Source organism: Varroa jacobsoni, unplaced genomic scaffold (assembly GCF_002532875.2).
Source record: "Varroa jacobsoni isolate VJ856 unplaced genomic scaffold, vjacob_1.0 contig02861, whole genome shotgun sequence".
Classification (NCBI taxonomy): Eukaryota; Metazoa; Arthropoda; class Arachnida; order Mesostigmata; family Varroidae; genus Varroa; species Varroa jacobsoni.
Window position 1 is genome coordinate 1 of NW_019214894.1, and position 21,500 is coordinate 21,500.

The following is a 21,500-nucleotide window of genomic DNA, read 5'->3' on the forward strand; positions in this document are numbered from 1 at the left end:
AATAAACGGACACTTTGTTGGCCATGTTCCTTTTTATGAACCTTATAATATGGTTATAGACTCTAAAAACAGAGGAACTTCGCGCCAATTTGACAGTAACAATATACAATTTCGTTTCAGGGGCACGATATGCGCCCTGGATCCGGGAATCTACAAAAGAATATTTTCACCTATAGTGTTTAATATGAAAATGACCCGTTATCAAAGAAGGATCATACCAACGAAGAGTTTTGCTTTTCCTTACTCGCCACTTTCAAAATTCTGGGGCCGTTTCCTTAGTGCCCAGTCACAAACGACGATGTAGAACAGCGCGCACATATTTCCCTCTAAAAGAAATTTTTGTTTTCCACCAGTTACGCAATAGATTATGAATTTTACTTGCTTGCCTTAACGCATCCTGAACGCGTGTTCCAACGACGTAAGAGCAATTCCACTATTGAGAAAATGGGACGCGTCTTAAGCACTTGCATGACTGATTGGCTTGTATAATAATACAATATAGCGAAAGAAGAAAGGCTGCGAAAAGCGTGCGTTTGTGATGCATAGGAGAGAGAGAGCACAGTATATCAAGTATATTACATGTGGCCTTAGCTGTCCTTAGACCCAGCTTCGGGCATAGAATGGCTGCGTGTAAAATCAAGCGGCCAGCAAGAACTTTTTTGTAGCATGAAAACCCTAAAGGCACCTAAAAAAGGCGATTCGTGAGGAATAGCGAGCATAACTCTGCGCCTTTTTACAGCTGGATGAAATGAAAATGCGGAGCATTGGCTGGCTTTACATTGTATTAGGTAATGTTTGAGTGTTTGCGGTACAAATAAAATAAATAAAGGTAAAAAGAACGAGACGAAATTTGGCGAAAGGAAGAAATCCAATAGAGGTACGGTTCGTTAAGAATAAAATTAAAAAAGAAAAAAAGTCGAAAATAATAAAAAAGTGAGAAAAAGGTCTGTTCAAAATCCGAAGTCAAGTGTCATTCATGTATATGCAAAAAAGCACGTGTTTTTTTTCTATGTGTTTTATGTAGTTAGCGGCGCTTCGAACAGCGAGATTCTTTCTCTCTTTGAATCAGAATCCTGATCGTGCAAGCCAGTGCGTTGGCTAAAACCGAGAACTATAGACAAGTCTCTATGTGGGTGCGTTAATTCATGAAATGGTGAAGGCGTTCATCAGCTCGCAGATATTGACTCTGCATCAGTATGGTGATGAACTCTGAGCTTCGAACTGATCAAACATAGTTCCACAGTCGTTTTCATGGTATAAAAATACAACGGCTACACTAGCTTACCGTTGGGCGGTCTGCAAAACTGGGCAAGAAAAATAACGACTTAGGTTTGATTGTTGGGCTGTGTTTGTTTATTTCTCGAATCGATATCTCTAAGATCGAACACTTATCGGTTTCACATGCACGAATGCTCACATATTAACCAGTAATATGTTATTAAATTTTAATGTTATTTGAAGGAAATCACTGAGCTTCAGGGATTTCTATGCTGAAAATGGGGCTCGAGACCGTGTAGTTATGACTGTGGCAAATCAGCTACAAAGAGACTAAGGCAGTTAATTTTATTAGTTTCTGTTTATATAACAGACACATTTTTTTTTTTTTTTATTAACAAGAAGCTAACGTGTAAATCCCATTCGCGAGCGCCAAGCCTCTGTTTCATATGTTTATTACGGTACTACTTAAGGCTTGCTTTAATACAATCTAGACTTGGGAGAATAAGATCTACAGTTAGCATACCTATTATTGTACTGTATTTTTTACTATAGTAGTAAGTGAAATGTGAACCCCATATTTCATTTACTATTTTAGTGGTAAATAAAAAATGGCCTTTTGCGTTGCTTATGCATGTGCGTTCACGTCACGTCTCAGGTGGCTTGGATGACTGGTGAACCTATTTATATTCAGGACAAAAACGTGACAAATGCAAAAGAAAAATTGTGCGATGCGTAAATAGACCGCCTGCACGCCCGTAAAATCTGTATAAGTGTGGCAGAAACGGAAAAACGTATTTAACATCGTTGGGGTTTCGAAATGTTACGTGCCGACTTTACCGGTATGAAAAGTGAGGCTCATAGAAGCTGTTCTGGAAAAAGCAGTGGCTGACTACATATTTTGCCGTCAGCTTTTTACCAGATGTATTCATACAAGAGATTAACTATAGCTAGGTATAAGCACACTGCATTGGGCCGCCTCAGGTAAGCACAAAAATGAAGCAAAGCTTATGCATTTTAAAGTGTCTTAATTCATATATAAGGTGAAGAACTGTATTAAAAACATAATAAAGTAAAAGCAAACATAAAAACATGAAGCACTGCAGGTGCTTATAGGTTGCAACCTACAAAGCGACAGTGACCTTATAAATTTAAAAATACGGTCTCGCATTAGGTTTTATAAGCTATATGAACTATCTGTTTCTTTCACAGCGTTAGATACCCCATGATTAAAGTTTGATTGTAAAAACAACCTGGGGACACAGCAACACCATTCTGCCAATTGGTAACCCCTAAAGAAGCTGCAACCGTTTTAAATGTATGGATCACATTGGCCCTGCTTTTGAAAAGACTTTTTTAGCTAATGAAGAGACGAGTGTATTTGCTAGCATGGCAAATATATGCGAATATAGGCGAACACTTGCCGTCTTAAAGCTTCGCACCTTTCAAAGTGAACTCGGAACGTTCTATTCTCTGTTCACCGCTCTGTTTGATGTCACCGATTCACATCGTAATGCTGCTGGACCGGCCACTATTTTATATCTCGTCTAACTAAATCCCGCTATCCATTAAACAACCCCAACTACCCCCTAAACGGTACTGGTACCCATGGTAAACTTTTATCCACATTAACAACATATGCCTGCCGGCTTCTCGCCAAGAAGAAAAATCTAGAAAGTGACGCTTATTTTATAAAACTCCCATTCCCTGCCCCAACCTTCACTGCCCTCAGGGAGACAACCCCCATTAGAATCGCATAACCCAGCTCACAACCGACCATTTCCCTAATAGCCAACTTTCGCTGGGGCTGGATCCATTTTCGGCTCTTCTCACGAACGATTATGGCGTGGGGGGGGGAGGGCGGGCTACTGTACAAGCTTCGAACGCCACCACACGGCCGGCGCCATCGCCGCTGTCATGAACGAGTTTGCATGGTAGTTTTATAACGTCCTAGACATCTCCTTTGGTTTCAGACGTAGAAAAGCCCCTCGTGTTCAGGTCTGGCTGGCGGAGAAAGTAGATGCTAGCCTGTGGAAGTGGTATTTTAAGAGCAATGCTTAGCAGACGACGGATTGCGGCGGCGGACTCCCGCCCGTGTGGGAATTTACGTCCACTCGAGTCCTCCAAGGCGTGAGAGCTATGGTCGTGTGCCAACAAACGAGGATCACGTTAGACGCCTTCTGGGACCAACAGCGTCCGTAGTAGGAGCGACAGCACAGTAAAATTCGCAGCAGTCGAGGGCAAACACTATGAGCAAAGCAGTGTGCGACATAGTAAATACGCTATGCCACTGTTTAACTGCCCTCCGTACGCTGATCGGGGGCGGGTTTATTCACTATTTTGAGCGATGGCTATAGGCTCACAGGCGGTGTCGGTAGTGACAACCGCATTTCGTCTTCTACTGCTTAACTCAAATAGGCTGTAACATATAAAGAGCGAGCGAACAACGAAAAAAAGACCGATGGGGAACCTACTTGGAAAAACAAAGAAAGGTTCTTCCATCACACGAAGCGCGCGCTGCTCTACATTTTCCTCTTGAGTTTATAGTGGAAGTGGCAACAAGCAGATCCGTTCGACCAATCTATGCGGTCTATGCATATAATGTGCTTGGACGGCTCGACGTCAATTGTATCACGTGGGAGCGGACGATTACTGATTGCGGAGCTTCACGTCAACCATCGCGCGTGTAAGCTGTGACTCGATGTTGTTAGAACTCGCGCTATGCGAAAAAGATCGTTGAGACAAAGGAAAGACCGAAGGCGCGCCGGTGAGCCCGACGGGTACTTAGTTATAGCAGGCGGAAAGTGGGTAGAAAAGGCTGAGGAAGGAGACACGACAACTCTCTTTCTCCTTTCGTAATTTTGGTCCTTCCTTCTCGTCGTCCATATTCAGCCCGAGCGATGGCGGCAATGACACGAGCAATATATCGGTTTCACATCGCGATTTCGGCGAAGCGCCGGATTACTTTGCGATAAAAGTTTTAAAAGTGCGTTACTTATTTTCGTGTATATGCGATGTGCTGAATGTCTTGCCGTGAGGAGTTCTGCAGGACCATTGACGCAGTTTAATTGCATTATTAGCTTTTACGTGCTACGAAACGAGGGTGAGATGGTATGATTCGCATCATTTATTTTATTTCTATTTGTGTAGGAGTTACGATGTCGAATTAGCGCAGGAGGCTACGCAAGAGCTCCCGGACATGAACGGTGATGTGAGTTAGGCCTAAATTAAATCGTCCTTAATCAGGTTCGGCGATCTTCTGATAGAACAAATTGGTTCTTACACAACTGCATAGTGAGATCGTTACAGGTATAACATTGAACATGTTGAATGTTGGTACATGGTGCTATACACTTCCAACGATCCCAAGATTTAGTCTCAAATCCGATCATTGTAATAATAATGTGAGCGGAATCCTGCGCTCTCCATATAGATTACACTGGAACGAACCTGAAAAAGGCCAAATAGTTACTTGTGTCCTGGAGAACGATTCACGTAATCCTCATTTAGTCGCTACTATGACCTCACTTTGTTCTTAATCGACAGCTTTTCTGTGATGGGCGCGCCATAAAGACAAAACACTTGATTCCTCTTCTGTCAACGATGTGTCTTTCTTCCAAGAAGTGAACTTCATCTGGGATTCCAGAAGGCTGAAGAGGATTCTGCTAAGCGAAGCGTCTCGAACGATTGAAATAAGCGATCAGAGCGGTATAACAAGATAACGAAAACTCTTAGTGCCGGATGCTTCGACAAAGAAAGAAGGCTATCAATTTTATTAAGCCTTAATTGCATGTAGGTATTTGATACGAACTACAAAAAAATGGCATTGAATAGATAAAGTCGACTTTGAATTAATTTATTCAATACACGTTATAAATATGTAGGTAATTTCGCTTTCGTTAATAATAAAAACCAAGATCCTGATGAAATTCATGTAACTCTATTGGACAAGAGAATATCGGCACGAAAACTTGTTTCGTTGCGACAAGTTTCTGTTCAAGTTTGGCTGTTCATTGCAACATATACTAGAACCAGCTTAAACTCACAGTTCATCATACCTAACAACTTGAAGTTTGCTTCACATGATGCGAACACATCTTCAATCGTACTCGAGCGTATGTTTGCTATCGATATGGAACATCTTTTCCATTTACCTTTGAGTCTCTACCGACTCAATTTTCCTAAAGTAACGCCATGTATCAGTCTTTCTGTGTTGCGGTATTTTGTTTATCCCACATAGTCCACTCTTCTACTATATGCACAGTAATAACGTTCCCAAGCAAGTTTGCATGAACTGAGGAAATTGAAGGCCGAATAATGCACGTACATATTTCGTTATAGCAGGCACACTAGGCTCTCTCTGCCTTTCTGCTCTTCTCTAGTGTCATTTATAGGCACAAACCTTTGTATTGTCTCCACGTCGCGTGCTTGCCGTTGTTATCGTTGCTATTGTATAGAACGAGACGGTTGGCAACGACTATCCGTCCTCAAACAGGCGCAGTGGTCTGCAAAGTTTCAACTTGTTAATATGACTGCTATATTATGTTCTCTTTACTTAACCCTTTTCTTTTCCCTTTCACTTACTCGTATTGCTAATGCTATCCTGATCCCATCAAACCAACCTATTTTCTATATTCTCAAAGGCTTTATTACGTGGTGCTACCCTTTTCCTTTAACCCCCCAACATCGATCATTACCCTTGTACCCGGTTTCAGCAGACTCTGCATTGACACAGGTTGTCTTTGCTGTACGACGTCGAAGATACGTATGTACCATGTACGTCGTATGCATGAGTATTCAGAGGTTACACGTCCTATTTCCAAAACCTTTTCAAGCGAGCCGATGGTATGCATGTAGGTTGGCTTATGCTTTCAGTCATGGCCCTTTGACTACCTGTAACAACATTCGCGAGAGTTCCTTTGCGGACGGTTAGTACCGTTAGAGCAATACTATACTCGATAAGCACAGGGAGTTTGTCTGTACTCGAAGGCAATTCGCACTGTCGCATCTCGAAAAGCAGTGATACACTGTATTCGGTAACCTGCGTCTAGCTATACATTCTTTCTTGTTGTCAATACTACTGACTGTTTTTACACTTGCTACGTCTTTCAAGAGCTCGTTACTGGGGGGCGGGCGGGCGGGTGGCAGAGGGGGAGGAACAAGCTACAGAAGGAATGATGACGCAGTAGGAGCGCTTCGGCGTCCTACTTTACATAGCCGATTTTGAATGCAATGACGATCAGAGTGCACGACCAACCGCTTGCGCAGTTGCTTTTTCGAGGCATATCTAAGCAGTATCGCTTCTGATTCGTGTTTAGCAGGCCTGAAATCCTATCAAGCATATTTCAGAGTTTAAGGTCGACGATCGTTCGAGCACGTGTGGATTTCCTGCGTTCCCGGTGTTCGTTAATTACCCTGCCGCAAAGCCAATCGAAGCACCCCTTGGTAGTCTGCTTACGTAGACAAAGGTTCGAAATAAGAGCGTATAGTGTGATATAGCGCAAATTCGAAAGCGCAATTCAGCTCGAAACAGCCATTTATGATTTACTTCTCTGTCATCGACGTGTTCTCCACCGCGACATTTGGTTTCCAAGATCTCGATAGTTTAGGCGCAATAAATTAGAAGCTGTAAAACAGAGAGCTTCAAGTACCGTGTGAAGACATCTGACAACATTGGACCTTTAACTTCCGGCCATAGCTTGTCCATAGGTTGATAGCGGCAAGGTCTGAGTAGCTAATGCGCTTTTAGTGGCCTTGTTATAGCAAATATCAACATGCGACCATCGCTGCTTTAAATATTGGCATTGTCAGATGATTACTATGGCATACTTTTACCATGCCATTTTATAGGTCTACTGAAGGAAACACAGATAAGGCCAACAGGGCCGTCTGGAGTAACGCTTAAAACTTTACGTAAACGGCAAAACATTTTTTCTGTACGCTAGCAAATTGAATAGATCCTAAAAATAAACCCTAAAACGAAAATTGAGCTACTTAAAGCGGACGGTTACTGAAATCGCACTTACAATGATAACCCCCAGTCGAGATTAATCACGGTAATCGTTGAAAAAAAGGACAGCGGTATAGGACTGGACGAAACAAACCATTTCGGCGTTCATTTTCATTCGATCTTCATAACTGTTAAGCGGCCCTAATAAAGCACGGCATTGGCAACTGAAAGCAACCGCATCTACTACACTATTTCTACTTTGGACAGAGAGTCTCAAACGCCTCTACATTTCAAAGATACACGCGCGACCTCTGAAAAATCGATTACCATCCCAGCTAGAGAACTCTGAGAGAGATTGTTATGATTAAGGACCTCAAAATGACCTGTGATCGCACGCAAGCCGTTGTACGGTGATAGTCTGGTAGCATCACTCCGTTTCGAACCGAGCAGTTGCAGTAATATATTTAATTTTATTATTTAGTTGTCTCTTTATTAAATCACACTTTTCTTTTTGGCTGCATATAATGTTAAGTATCATCCGGAGCCGCTGGTTCCGGAAAGAGAGCGAAATAAGTAGGAAGAAGAGGCATGTATCAAAAAGTATGTCCTACATATCACGAACTTTTCTGAGCTCCTTAGAGCGGAAGCAATTGACTATCTCGGTAGGCACTAGGACGTCATCTCAGGTTGTACTGTTATCATCCTAACTGATGTTAAAGCCGTATATAAATAAATATTCACTGATTGGGCTGGGGACTACTTTATGCGGGCTTTCTGGTGATCGGAACGAGAGAAGGGTGTCTGATATACGTTTTATGTAATCGTTCCTAATTGTATACGGTATATATATATATATATATTTAGGCCATATGTTCGCGTATACGTACTACTTAGTATATCGATATGAGTATGCCACATGATAGTGCTGGCCGATTTTTACTTCACCGCCTTTTAAGGTTTAATGGACTGTATGATTAACAACTCACGTCTAGCCAAGCATATGCCGTTTAAATGTTTTATCTAATTCTTTCGACCTTAAAATCTAGCTTAATAAAAATGTATTTAAACGATTTTGGTTCCATGCGAATAGTTAAGTTCACAGTTTACCTGGAGGCCATATTGAGCATGCTCTATGTCTGTGACGTGGTTATGAAGCTTGGTTAAGTGAAGCATCTCTTGGTTCGGGTACTAAGCCTCCCTAGAATGTACGCTCTTTCGAACATACTAAGGCTCAAAGGCCAAAACCTAAAAAACAGGAAGAGGCAAACGAGCAGAAAATATATATAAGGTAAAATTCAATAATAATAATAGTGATAATAGATGGGCAATAGCAAAATGTAATACTTACGCTTCATAGCTTAGCAGACTATGTGTGCTTGCCAAATCGAAAAGTATCAGCCGCATGTCAAGCCGACACGAACCTGATGACGACTATTCGTTACCTTACGAAAACCTTGTAATCTACAAGTACGCTTCGGTTACCCACTACAGAAAATATCATTACGTGGAACGTAAAAAACGCATTCGAGAAAACGTTTCTAATAGTTTTTTTACCCCTTGCAGCTTCCTTCTGACTGCGTTTTGTTAATTTGATGAAGGGTGACAATATTAGTCTTTCATTGAAACGAAAAACTCGTTAAGCGTCACGCTAGTTTGAAGATGGCGCATACAGTCAACGAGACAACCATCTAGCGAAGATAGTCATGACGACATTCGGTGACGTCTTCAATTGCTTTCGTTGAAGATGTGTTCAAGCAAAAAGAATATGCATCACATCGTTCGTGTGATTCGTCGACGAAGCCAACGAGCTTAGGCCATGGAGGAAAAATAGCTTCAAAACCATTCTTTCAGTTAATTTAACAACTATATATATATTTCTATTTATTCAAACTGACTTTAAATTAAACTGAGATTAAGTTAAAATGCTCGTATTTACTATCTACATCTGTGAAGTATTTGATAGCTACTGTAAATGCTGTATGAAGTGAGAGACGCCATTGTGATAGTCACACAACGCTGTCACGTAACGGAATTTGTTGCAGTGCAAAACCCCCGTATTTAAGCAAATTCCTGGGTTTTGGCTGTTTTGGGGAAATTATGAAAAAGGAGATGTCACTAGAACGGGCTGCTGAAAGCAATTCAGCCGGGTGCTAAGGGCCACAGAGCCGTTAGTTCACTTAGCGATTGACAGAGCCTCTGCCTTAGCCTGACTTGACGTTCTCAGCCACTGGCGGTCCTGACCACATCATCGCCATCTTGGACCGTCCACGCTGATTCTGCGTCGCAAAGGATGTCCAAAGAAGACGTCAGTTGGGCATTGGATGCACGTGGCATCATGGTATCACTGGCCTTGTCGTTTCTGCTCTGAACTGGTTGAGGCCTTCTTTTGTTCTGGCTGTTCCACGACTTGTATTCAATTCTACCGAGAGTTGCTGTGGTTGTCAACGGTGGACTGACGGTACGGCGAGCGATCGGGCTTTGTGTGGGGTACCCCAGGACCCCCGTCACTGACTCGCATACTGCCTCGCGCCTCGACCTTGCGTCCAACCGGTGGCTTCTGCTGGCTTAGTAGGTAGATGCAAACATCGGTAGAGGTGATCTGGTTAAATCGCGAACAAAGGATCACAAACGAACACAAAAGGGGAAGACGAAACGTCTGCCTAGTTCGGCAGTGGGGCATCTGAGGCAATGAGCTCTTCTGCCAAGGCTCAAACACAGCTGCTCGCCTCGGGAGTATTATCGGCTAGCACAGAAGCTAGCGTTACTCAAAGTAAACACAGTATACGCGTTGGCGATGATAGGGCTAGTGTAACTCTGGCAATGACAGAAATACGTAGCCGCGTCGGCGCGGGGCCCAACTCACGGCCGGGGTAAGGAGCAGCAAAGGGATTATGACGGCAGCGGAAGAATCGTACTACGACGAGAAAGCCAATGGGTAATCGGAGGTATATATCGGATGTGATATTTGAAGAGGATGCGCCTAACTATCAAAGTTGTTCACCAGAGTGAACGCAGTTGGCGCAATCGTATCTTCGTGTCAGAATGATGGAAACCTTTCGAGGACCAAAAATATGATTGAAAGCGATATAAGCAGGAGCAATGCAAGTGAGTGTATGATTTGGCGTAAGCGGGCTATGGCAATGCAACAGCTTCGCTTGGATCAGCGTCCTTTGTGACCCTTCTTATTGCCTGTCAAACTCGTTCGTACTAAATATATTATCCATTAGGTGATTTATTTTGTATAGACACACCGGAAAATTAAATAAATAGTAAAAAATGAATCTATTGCTCTTTCATGGCGAGTGCGGATGGGTCCATAGTTAGGCCTGATTCAGGTCAAGTTTTGCCGCGCTTGTTATTTGGTAGGCATTAACGCAATTATCTAGAATATAGTTATTCCTTATAGTCTGTTGTTTTTTAGTGATACGTTGTCATTGCATGAAATCGCTTTTGTGATGCATATGTAACAGAGCAACTTAATGTTTTCTTCGTCCTAATTATAGGTTTTTTTTTTTAAAATAAAATTCTACTATTTTGATGCGAACGAAAAATGCGGAACTTTGTAACAGCCTTTCTCCCGTGTAACTAAAAGGAGCTATCGGCAACGATACTGGATCAAAGGCAAGATAAACACGTGAAGCAATAGCTTCAACTATCAATTGTATAAATTCAGATATACGCTATCGCTTCTGCTTCTGTCTATTCGAGTGGGATCAATGTTTAGACAAATTCATACACGCCCGCATGGATCAGTTCGCTGATCCTTCGAACCGTTGAATAAAGAGAGCGAAAACCCTTTTACCCGCATAAAAATCTGGTGCAGATCGATATGGAAACGCTTGCACCCTACACCTAGCGTACGAAGTTATTTGTATACTTTATAAGCAATAAAGGAAAATTAAACCGCTACGATAAAACGTACAAGAAACAATCCTACGACGGGCTTCGTCATTTTCCTTCAACTTAATTTATTCTATCGAGTCTATGTTTATAGTATAATTCTTTTATTATCCAGAATAGCTTGACCAGGGCACGCTAAGATTTTGTTTTTTAAGAAGTCGGCCTTAAACACCAGCTTCAAATGGTCGTTCCTAATCGATGCATCTTAAAAAAACAAATCGAGGCCATTAAGTTTACAATTAAAAGCAAAGTATTTCGATAAGCAGAGTTAAGTAAATCTACGATTAGGTTTGATAGGCTCAAATTATAGTATATCTGAAGAAAGCAAGCTTTACATTTCGAGTTTTACGTCCAGGATCGCCCTTAAGCATTCCGCCAGACAGAAGGCTGGCTTCCAGCACGAACTAAGACCAAATTTAGACAACAACGTATCCCTAAGATCAGCAGGCAAATACGTTACCGACTAGGCTATTACAGGACAAGAAAAGCAACCTATACTGTCGTCGCCTATGTATTGAAATTGGTGAAACCTGTGTATATAACTTTTTTCTTTTTTTTTTTTTTTTTTTTTATCAGTAAACACAACTCAATAGAAATTATTCTCCGAAAAGGTGCCAAATCGATTGCAATCAACCTGTTGATCAATGCGGCGCACAAATAATACGACCAGGCTGTATTGATAAACAATTCATGATGTCTTTCAGAACGAAGTTCGTACAATCGTTTGGGATGCTTGCCAAATTAATTTTCCTGGGTTCATATAATAAATAAGTGTTTCATTCGGGGTCCTGTTTCATCATGGAACTTCATTAGGGAGCTATTGCCTCGTCCGTACAAACAGCATGGCTGAGATAGTCTGACTCTCGATGGCGGTAGATGGGAATACCGATGACCTTACAAATGGAAAAAAAGAATTTCGGTAGAAAACTGTGATCTCACGATGCTGGAAATTTAACTAGAAAGTTATGTACCGAGTGCATAGAGTACTGGGTAATCATTGGAAGTAAATCGCCTCTTCTGCGGTGGGCCCGGAGAATAAATAGATTTCTTTCATTCATACAAATCATGTGCTATGTGTCGTTGCTGGCACTTGAAGCGGTGATTACTAATCTCTTTCAACTAAGCGCTTGGCCGCCCAAAAAGGACCCAGCCTATTTGGACCCGAGTAATGGACTTGTGTTTTGTTTACATCTACTTTAAGTGATAATAAAACACTCCGTCTGACTTCTTCGACGGCTAGATATGTAGGGCATTCTTATGCTTCGAGCAATCGCACTTCAAAGATGTATAATTTCTTGTGTGATGCTTGAATTGGCCATCCTTAATACATAATGGTAAATTCCGCGAAATGTGCGAACTAGGAATAGAAAACCATATTAGTGGTCTCCTACATCAATTAATATACGAAATCTATATGAGGTTAATGCCTAAATATAAATTTTTTCTTTTTTTTTTCAATTATACGGCCAAAACGTAGCGGTATCATAGACCCAGCGAATTACGCCGAGAAAATACTGCCTTGAGTCATGTAGAGTCCAATCCTTCAGCCGTGACTACTATTAATAATTACCAAATTACCAAACCAAATAATTACGAAAATCATCAAATTGCTTATTACTTTTTAATAATAATGATAGCTCATGTACATTCCTGTTCCGCACAGAAACATTAAACGACGGTATGCTTGCTTTCGTACTTGAGCCTCTCTCCACCTTCATTGTTTTTCTGTATACCGTAGCGGTATCGAGTATGCACAACCTAATGTGTACGTAGATTCTATCGCTGGAGATTTAGCGCGGCCAACGACCTGAGAAGATAACAGGGGCGTACTCTTATCTTCCAGCGGCTCGGCTGACTGACTGATGAGATCGCGGTAGATTCCCCCATGTACGTTTCCAACCGATAAAAATCATAATTATAAGCTAAATTAGGCCTCCAAGCAAAGGAAAAGCTTAATCGGAGAGCTTATAAGCCAAAAACGCAAAATGAACAAATGTGGTTGAACGGAAACGGAGCTGCGGTGACGCAACTCTGATATGAAGCCGGCGCCGTCGGACGGCGTTGTGTCGCTACTTGTTCCGGATGTTGAAAACCATTTTTGTTACCTCGAAGTAGTTGTTTTGGCTTCTTACCAACGTCGCTGGCTTCAGTAGCAATGGACAATAGCTTAGATGTCGACGAGATAGAAGGCTGATGAACGATTCAAAAAAGCTGGTGACTGTGAGGCAAATTGAGACTATAGGGTAAATACGCCGTTGACAAATACTGCACAAAGTTATCGATCGTATTTTCTGTCTCGAGCCGGAGACAAAGGCTACTGAAAGAAAAAAAAACATGATTGATTTTTTTAGTATGAAGATTTTACACTCACTCAGGCGGATAGGTAAAACGGGCCAACTACAACTTCATCAATTATTATGTGTGTCCAACTTACGATCATTCACGTTCAGCTCTATACAACATTAACAAATCGTGTTCGTTCAATTGTTGACGAAGGAACAACGGTGCAATGCGTAGTCGGCCTAGTGTAGATATTGCTTACCGTAATACAGCTGTTATATGATAGAGTATTTGAATTTATTACATGATAAAAGCTTGATACGGTCGCAAACTGGCTGTCTTTAGAAGGCTCACAACAGGACCTCGTTCTCAATCGCAGTAGATAGGTGACAATGTTTTGATGTTCTGAGAGCATCGATCAAATATCGACCTGCCTGTTTGATCACGACGTTTCCGTCGAGCGTATCCTCTGGCCCTTTCCAAATGAATAGATACTAAGTATTTGAAATTTATAGATAACTTGAACAATTATAAACGTAGCGTTATTTATACCTGGTATATAAGTTCTCTTTATTAATACCTTTCCTCCCACAGCAGGTTTAGAATTGTTACCGTTTTTAGTCGGTACATTGCTAATAATAGTTTCCCTTTGATTTAATAAGTTCTCAAATATTTGTGTCGAAATTTCGCAAATTTCCAAAGCTTCGACAAACATTTTATTCGATCCTCAGTATTTAAGTTTTCCCGCGTTGTCGGTTTCCTGGTGCAATACGCCTACAAGAACAGGCTTACTGGCGTCACGTCTGGCAGACGGACGAAGTATCCTATGGGTTTCTTCGTCAGGATCGTTATTATTGATGCCCGGTACCACTGTCAGAATGAAACGTTTCCAGCTACTGTGATCTTACATCTTGAAACTTTAAACTGGACTGCTTTTAAGGTTTCTGGGATATTTCGCTATGATTTGAGATTTCTTTCTTATCTCGTTACTTTGAAAAGTTTCATCAGCTTCAAAGTTGCCCAATTAATTGTAGGTCATAGAAATTGATCTATTTGAAACTCCCCGCAATATTGCCGTCGCACCTTTGCTATATTATGACTTGATAAAGCCGATGTTAGAAACGCCATGTACATGTATATATACAGAGTGTATTAGGAGTGGCTAAGCCTTGCCATAAGGACCCAGCCAATCTTAGCAAGGCAATATACTCGACAGTAATGGTATTAGCGAAGACTATGTTCCTATAGATTTCGTTGATTTATGTTAAACAATTTTACTGAATCGCGACAGATTTGCGGTATTACAACATATTGAAAGAAGAGAATTATCTTAAGGAGCGTTTCAGGCTCATGATAGAGGTTTGAGTTCACATCTGATGCTAGCTTTAAAATTGTTTAGTTGTCAATAATGTTTGATTTCATACAATTCTCCGCGAAAAAAAAATTAAAAGCTATTGCTAGTTTTTATTGCTAAAAGTTTACCTTTGTACATGTACATGCGACGATGATCATAGTCGTACGCTTTCGAAATATTTGTTCAATTCTTTAATAATGTGTTTAGTCGTGGTCTAAGTAATTGGCGTACTGGGTGGTCTCCCGAATGTCTTAGAGCAACGCAATTATCTTGAATCTAACATCTCTCCATTAATAAGCCGTTCAAATTTGCCTCGGCTCAATGCGATCATTAAGAGTGGACTCTGCTGAAACAATCCTTCAAAATCCCCCGGCATTTGCTGGGGATAGGCGTCCATGCGTAGGGGTACAACAGCATTTGCTCAACGATCCGTCCTAATTCCATCTATTACAGATCCAAAAGTCCAGCGTTGGGTACACTTGTTGTGACCATTTCCGCGGATACGTCATTGGCAAAGTTGTCTTTCGGAAATAGGTCTGATGGAACCGGATACACGGGGTAAATTCGCAGATACCTAATTCTAGCTCGCCATAAACATATCTCGTAGCGAAGCCGATTTTCTGTGCATATCCTATTCAGAATAACATCTAGCCTCTCGTTGAATCTGGACTCAAAAGTCTTTGCTTGTGACGGACAATGGAGTTTTATTATGGTATCAAACGTTGCCAAAGCATGGTGGGTGATGTTGACGGTACCTATGCACTGAACGTTTAAGTTATTGCACAATTTCTTCATCCTGCTTATTCGTTCCATCTGCCAACGAAAACCTCTATAAAGTGTTTATTTTTTTCCTTGACCTTTTCGAACGCCTCCTTTTCTGGGCCGTTCAGAGCCTGAACACGAACTTCATCTAAGCCATCTTAAACTTCTTCAACCCATCGGGTCTATTCGCTTTCGTATGAATCTTCAGGTCAGCAACGAGAAGTGACAACAATTTTCACGATGTTTACTGTGTTATGTCCAAACTATCAAATTGAAAGGTGATTTCCGGCACTCTTTAGAGAATACCAGACCCACTGTTGATGTCGCGCATCAACAGGCAGTTGACTCCACGTCTCGATTCGAACCCGAAATATTTGTAAGAGATCGAACCCTTTGAAAGGTCTGTAAATAGTTGTCGCCAGGTAAAAAACAAAGTCGAGTTGTATCTAACAATCTGAGCGATACCAAACGAATCTTAAGTTAACTACGCTTCAAGCGGCCTACGACTGTTACCTGATTGAACTCAGCGCTAACAATGCGAAACATCCCAGTCTAATCAGTCAGTAAAAGACATCATACATAAATGGGCTCAAAAAGAAGACCAAGTTCTAGGCCAGCGTAGCATAAGGCGATCTATTGTCGTTGACAGATCAATTCATCAATCGAACACTGTTACACGGACAACTCTTTCTAGGGTCACATCAATTGTATAAATCAGTCGTACGAGAACGATACAGCAAAGGAAGAGCGAGGTAATAGATTCTAAGAATAGTGAGGTACGCTTTGGGAATTAAGTCGTTTTAAAGCTAGAGCGAATATATATTGCTCTAGATCACGGATAGTAAGAACCAGCCATGCCGCAGAATGAAGCACCTCAAGAATGATGTAAGAGGTCAACGTCACGATGATTCGAGGTAATAACGACAGTGGTGATAACGACAATTATTATATACGTATGCTTTTTAATTTATTTAATAGCTAGTTGCGGCCAAATGTATAACGGAACTGATAATAGTTTCCGCCTTATGTGGACCTCAATTGAATAAACGGAGCTAAAACGAGAAAAAGATGACTTTTACTTGAAAAAAAAGACAAACAAATAGTTGAAAAGGCTCTAGCCAGATAAATGACTGCTAACCGAAAGCTCGGACCAGAACGCCACATCAGCTTCAATTGACCCTCGGGTAAATAAGGCGTTTCACTCGATGGCATAACGCACGATAACATTTCCATATGTCATTTAGGTTGACCCACAATTACGCTTAACTAACAACACTACTTGCTCGTCGAAGCCAGAGATGGCTTTCCTTTTGAGAAAATTCAAGCCTGTGCTTACCCAAGCCTGCTGAGCAGAAGCTCTGTGTGTGCGGCACTCGTTCACGAGATCCACAATTTAAGGAACCGTTATCTCGTTAAACTGACAAGCTATATCTATTTTTATAGCGTGCGTGTGTGTGTAGTATGGCCACGTAAAAAGGTTGCCTAGGCGCCCTCTAACTAAGGGCGCATCACATTCAGTGACTAATGTAATACTTTTCTTCCTTACAATGACCTTCACTGAGAACCTTTCCTTTCGTTTCACTGAGAGCCAGCACGAGCTCGACATCAGATTATCGGTCGTTATTTTCTGTTTGGTCAGTGTACGGATATACACTTTTGACATGTTTCTCCGTTCTTCGGTAATTTTTTATGTTGAGTCTTAAACGATGTGTGCATGCTGGATAGTTTCAAAAAACGCGATTCTCTCTTAAATGCTTATATCGGCATATTGTCTTTCCATTGAGTTTCCATATCCTTTTGTCTCCGTACTGTCATCAGCAGCGGACTTTGCCAGTGTTCCAGTGCTTGGATAGTTCGGTACGTGATTCATCTCTTAAGGGTCTACTCGTTTTTGTTCAACAATCCATGCCTTATTCTGTTCTTGTCAATAGTTCAACGCACTACGATCGTTTGAGCAAATGAGAATAGTCCAAATGAAAGCAGATGTTACTTCGGGTAAAATCTTAGATACTTAATTCTTGCTGGCCATGCAAATGTACGGAAACGAGGCCCCGATTAGTCTTTCTGGATTTCCCAATCAGAACCATGTCTTTTATTTTCTTATGTCTAGATTCGACAGCGATCACTGGAAGGTTGGGCGAGCGCGCAGACAGGTATTAAATTTTTATATTATCAAAGCATAACCGTTTACACTACGGGGGAGACGATACCCAGTGGCCACAGGTTTGAGTACCTCCATCAGTTGTTTACGCGGCTTCTTCGAATAACATCTTTTTTGAAAAAGAAGACCTTCATAGAGTGTTCTCATTGTTAGTGATACTTCTGAGCGCCTCCTTTTCTGCCGCGCACTCAGTTTGAGCAAGGACTTCTGGGTTATTTTTTCTTTCGAATGATTTTCCAAGCGAGTCGATAACGAGAATAATTTCATCGGTCCTATCTGCATCGTGTGGTTTTCCCAGGCTAACTTCTAAAAAGGACTTTCCCGCAATTTTTAAAAAACAAAAGAAACACTCTTCGACCAGAAGCTTGGCACCAGCAAGCATAGCGGGCCAGTGGCGCTCAACAAGCTCTAGGCATTCTGCAAGCGATCAAAAACCTTTAAGACGCTTTCGACTAGACGGGTAATGCATGATTTAGTCGTATCTAGATGACTGAACCTTAGGTAACTGATATCGACACTCCGGACTGCCTGCGTGTGCTATCTGACCTATTTCAACAAGGACGGAGAGAGGCGCGACACTTATGAACGGCTTTAAGGACAACACGAGTTCTGGACAACAGAACGCTAGTTAATCTTGAGTCAAAACTATTTAATGGCCACACTGAAGACGCGAATTAGCCATGTGAAAAGGATAACAGTAACGAGCATATGATAACGGACCCCATTTGAGGGTGAGATGCGATCTCATAATTGGTCCTTTCCACGCGAGAGTGAATATATTGCTTTGGATTGGAAACAATAGATACAGAAGGACATAATAAAATTCTTTAAAAATACTATGAAAACGTAACATCGTTATCATTTGAAGGATACGGCGAAGGCGGTGCTGATAATCGTTGTAAGCATATACATGAAATGTGTCATCTGCTAAACTTTTTGGATTGTTTGATTGGACGTTCATAGATGGATGCATTCATAGAAAATCCGATTTGGACTAGTACTTTTAAAAGGAGCCATTATCCCTAAAGAATACGTTTAGTGTTAGATTATTTTGCGTGCACGTAAGTCCCTGTGCCTAACAATGATATCGACCATAAAACCCGAAACATAGTTAGGCCGTTCGCCCACCAATAGAATCCCCTACGCCTTTTCGTGACGTAAACAAAGGAAATAACTGATTCCGATGAAAATATGTTACGCCGGAGTTCTTGATATTATGAATATTTTTAAGAAGCATAGATATATTAATGATGCTTTAGCTAGCTCATATACCTATATGAAGATCATATGTAATCTTCTAAAAGTCGAAGATCTTTTAGCGCTAACATCTGGTCAATGAATGGGTTTATACGAGTGTAGTGCAGCGGACATTTATTGAATACAATGATTAACTTTTTATTAAAATACATCATTTTGGTAAAAGTAGGCAGATTCAGTGAAATGTTTCTTAATTAAAAAGCAGCTTCGAATTAAAAATCGGACCTATTGGAGCTCAGTTTATTACTTTCCTCCCTCAACTGACGAGATAAAGGTTGTGAAAGTAAATTGAATCCTTAAGTGTGCAAGTTCTGCTTCTAAGCTCTATGTAATCTACGAAGATAGATGAACCGTTGAACCTAATAATTCCAGTATACGTCCCTAACGTTATATGACCTGATGCGTTGATTTTAGTCACCATCAATACGACAGAGTTTCTGTATTCTTCAAATATTGCACAACTCAACACGCTTGCTCACCTTTTTCGAATGATGCCGTAACGCTTAACAAAGTCAGAACGAGATCTACTTGCCGAGTAAATCACTTCGATCCTTTCGTTCACCAGCAAAAAACTGGATAGTCTTAACATTATGTGACTAGATCCCTTTATCAAGAGTCTATACAAATTTTTGCTCTGAGCATTCGTAGTGTGGACAATTTCAAAATGATAGCAAACCTACCTTCTTCAGCTTATATGAAGCTTGCCACGTACTGTACACCGTCCATGGGTGACGGTGTAGATTAGGAAAGCGTCGCGCGTCGCAACGGCCCGGAGAGGGATACGATGGCGTACCAAGTCACCGGTCCCGACTGAATGATGACAGCTAATTGCCTTCATATTTGTTTGTTGGGCTGATTCTCTACATCTTTTCACTTACAAGCCTGTTTAACTAACCCTGCAACGGACTTTTAGGCGTACGCCTTCACGTACCAAGATATGGTCGTGCCTTGAGCAGTTTTAGGAGGCTATCGTTATCGCCTGAATCTTGATCAGTGAATAAATTTGTACAAAGGTCTATATGTCGGTCTATATTGATATTCTTCTGTAAACTTCCGCGGGATCTCTGTAAGGCCAATCACGTCTTTTTCGTGTTTAAAATCCGACAAAAAGGTTTTTTATAAATGAATAAAGGTGATTTAGACAAACATTTATCTAGATTCATAAGTCTAGCTCATATATATCATATATATCTTCGACTTATGGAGTTTGAAATGTCTTTGAAAGGTAATATGCGTTACATGTAATCCCCACGTGTGTCTTAAGTGTCCGAGCGTACCATTTAACATAAATAAGTGTTTTATATCCGCTTTGGATAAAAGTAGCTTTTCGATCATTTCTACTCCAGTATAATGAGCCTGCTAATTAAATCTTACTACCTAAATGACTATAAAATCGGCTTTTTGAAAGTGAAATCTAGTGTTTACCATGACAACACGAGGGCAGTATATACGTATAATTTGTAATAGCAGAAACCCCTCTAATTCAAGTCTGGCAATGAAACGAGTCAACGCTCTCATCCGATGATGTCTCTAGTGCATATACTTTCTTGTAATTTATGTGTTTCGTGCAGTTGCCATTCGGAGCAACAGCATCCAGTCTTGCATTCAGTCTACCCACGCACGAAATCATTGTGACGCTAAAGATGCTACATAGAAACGGCCTAAGGCCGACCCTTTGGAAGGTTCTGCTCCTCTAAAAAGTCCTTCTGAGTAATCTGTTATTGCGCTATTAGGGTCACACGAAAGCGCCAAGAAGATCTTATTTGGTACTGTCTCCAAAATCTAAACGCAATCTGCGGACCTTTTCAGCCGCACGTCACGGTATTTATGTACTGCGATGTACGTACGAAATTGTAGATGACATGCAGTAATAGCTACGTTTTTTAAGTGAGGAATTGAAAGGTCACACACCCACATATAGGTCTTGGTAAGCGTTCGCCCAATAGTGTTAGGATTTTGATATATGTACTGCTGGGAACGTTTAAAGATGTGTTCATTCGAGATCATCGCTGGCCTTGTATGTCCTGCTCCTACAATGCTTTACGCGACCTAGTTCTTACTATCAGTGTAACATCATGATTTGGTTTATTAGCAGTGACCGTGATGATTCATATGTACATATATATATATATATATAATTAGGGTATGGGCTTGGGGCAAAAATGCACTTGGATAAAGAATTCAAAATTTAAATAAATATTAATAAAAACACATTCGCTCGCTATGTAAACATAGTATAAATCGATAGCAAGCCTTGACGCCTTTAATTGAAAAGTTCAATTTCTGATTGGAGAATCAACAGGCGGTTTTTCTCAAACAAAAGATTCACTGTCTAGGCTTCAGCGGAGACGTTAATAATATAGCAATTAATTATTATTATCGGCGCATCATTTACAATGAACTCAGGTAGATTCAGCTGTTTTTCGCTAATGAAGCACTTTTGGTTTGCGACTGTCAAGATTGGCTTTAAAAGAGTTTATACGGCAGCTTAATCTTCATTCGAAGAAATTCAAGCTAAAACCTCAATTCACTCGTAGAATTCACTCGTTAAGTAAGAAACGCCAGTTGAAGGATCTTCCCTAGCCCTTCCTAACGGGAACAGTTATATCCATTTAATTGAA

At 41.0% G+C, this 21,500-nt stretch overlaps 2 long non-coding RNA genes across 2 annotated transcripts; one reads left to right on the plus strand and one right to left on the minus strand.

Annotated features, from left to right (window-relative positions):
• Nucleotides 1–4,107: 4,107 nt before the first annotated feature.
• LOC111272650 (uncharacterized) lies at nucleotides 4,108–9,070 on the plus strand. Its single transcript, XR_002687634.2, has 3 exons — nucleotides 4,108–4,326; nucleotides 4,762–5,007; nucleotides 8,729–9,070. It is a non-coding gene; the product is annotated as an uncharacterized LOC111272650 (long non-coding RNA).
• LOC111272651 (uncharacterized) lies at nucleotides 5,001–19,522 on the minus strand. Its single transcript, XR_002687635.2, has 3 exons — nucleotides 19,359–19,522; nucleotides 8,273–8,410; nucleotides 5,001–5,720 (listed from the first exon to the last, which is right to left on the minus strand). It is a non-coding gene; the product is annotated as an uncharacterized LOC111272651 (long non-coding RNA).
• Between the last annotated feature and the right edge of the window lie 1,978 nt (nucleotides 19,523–21,500).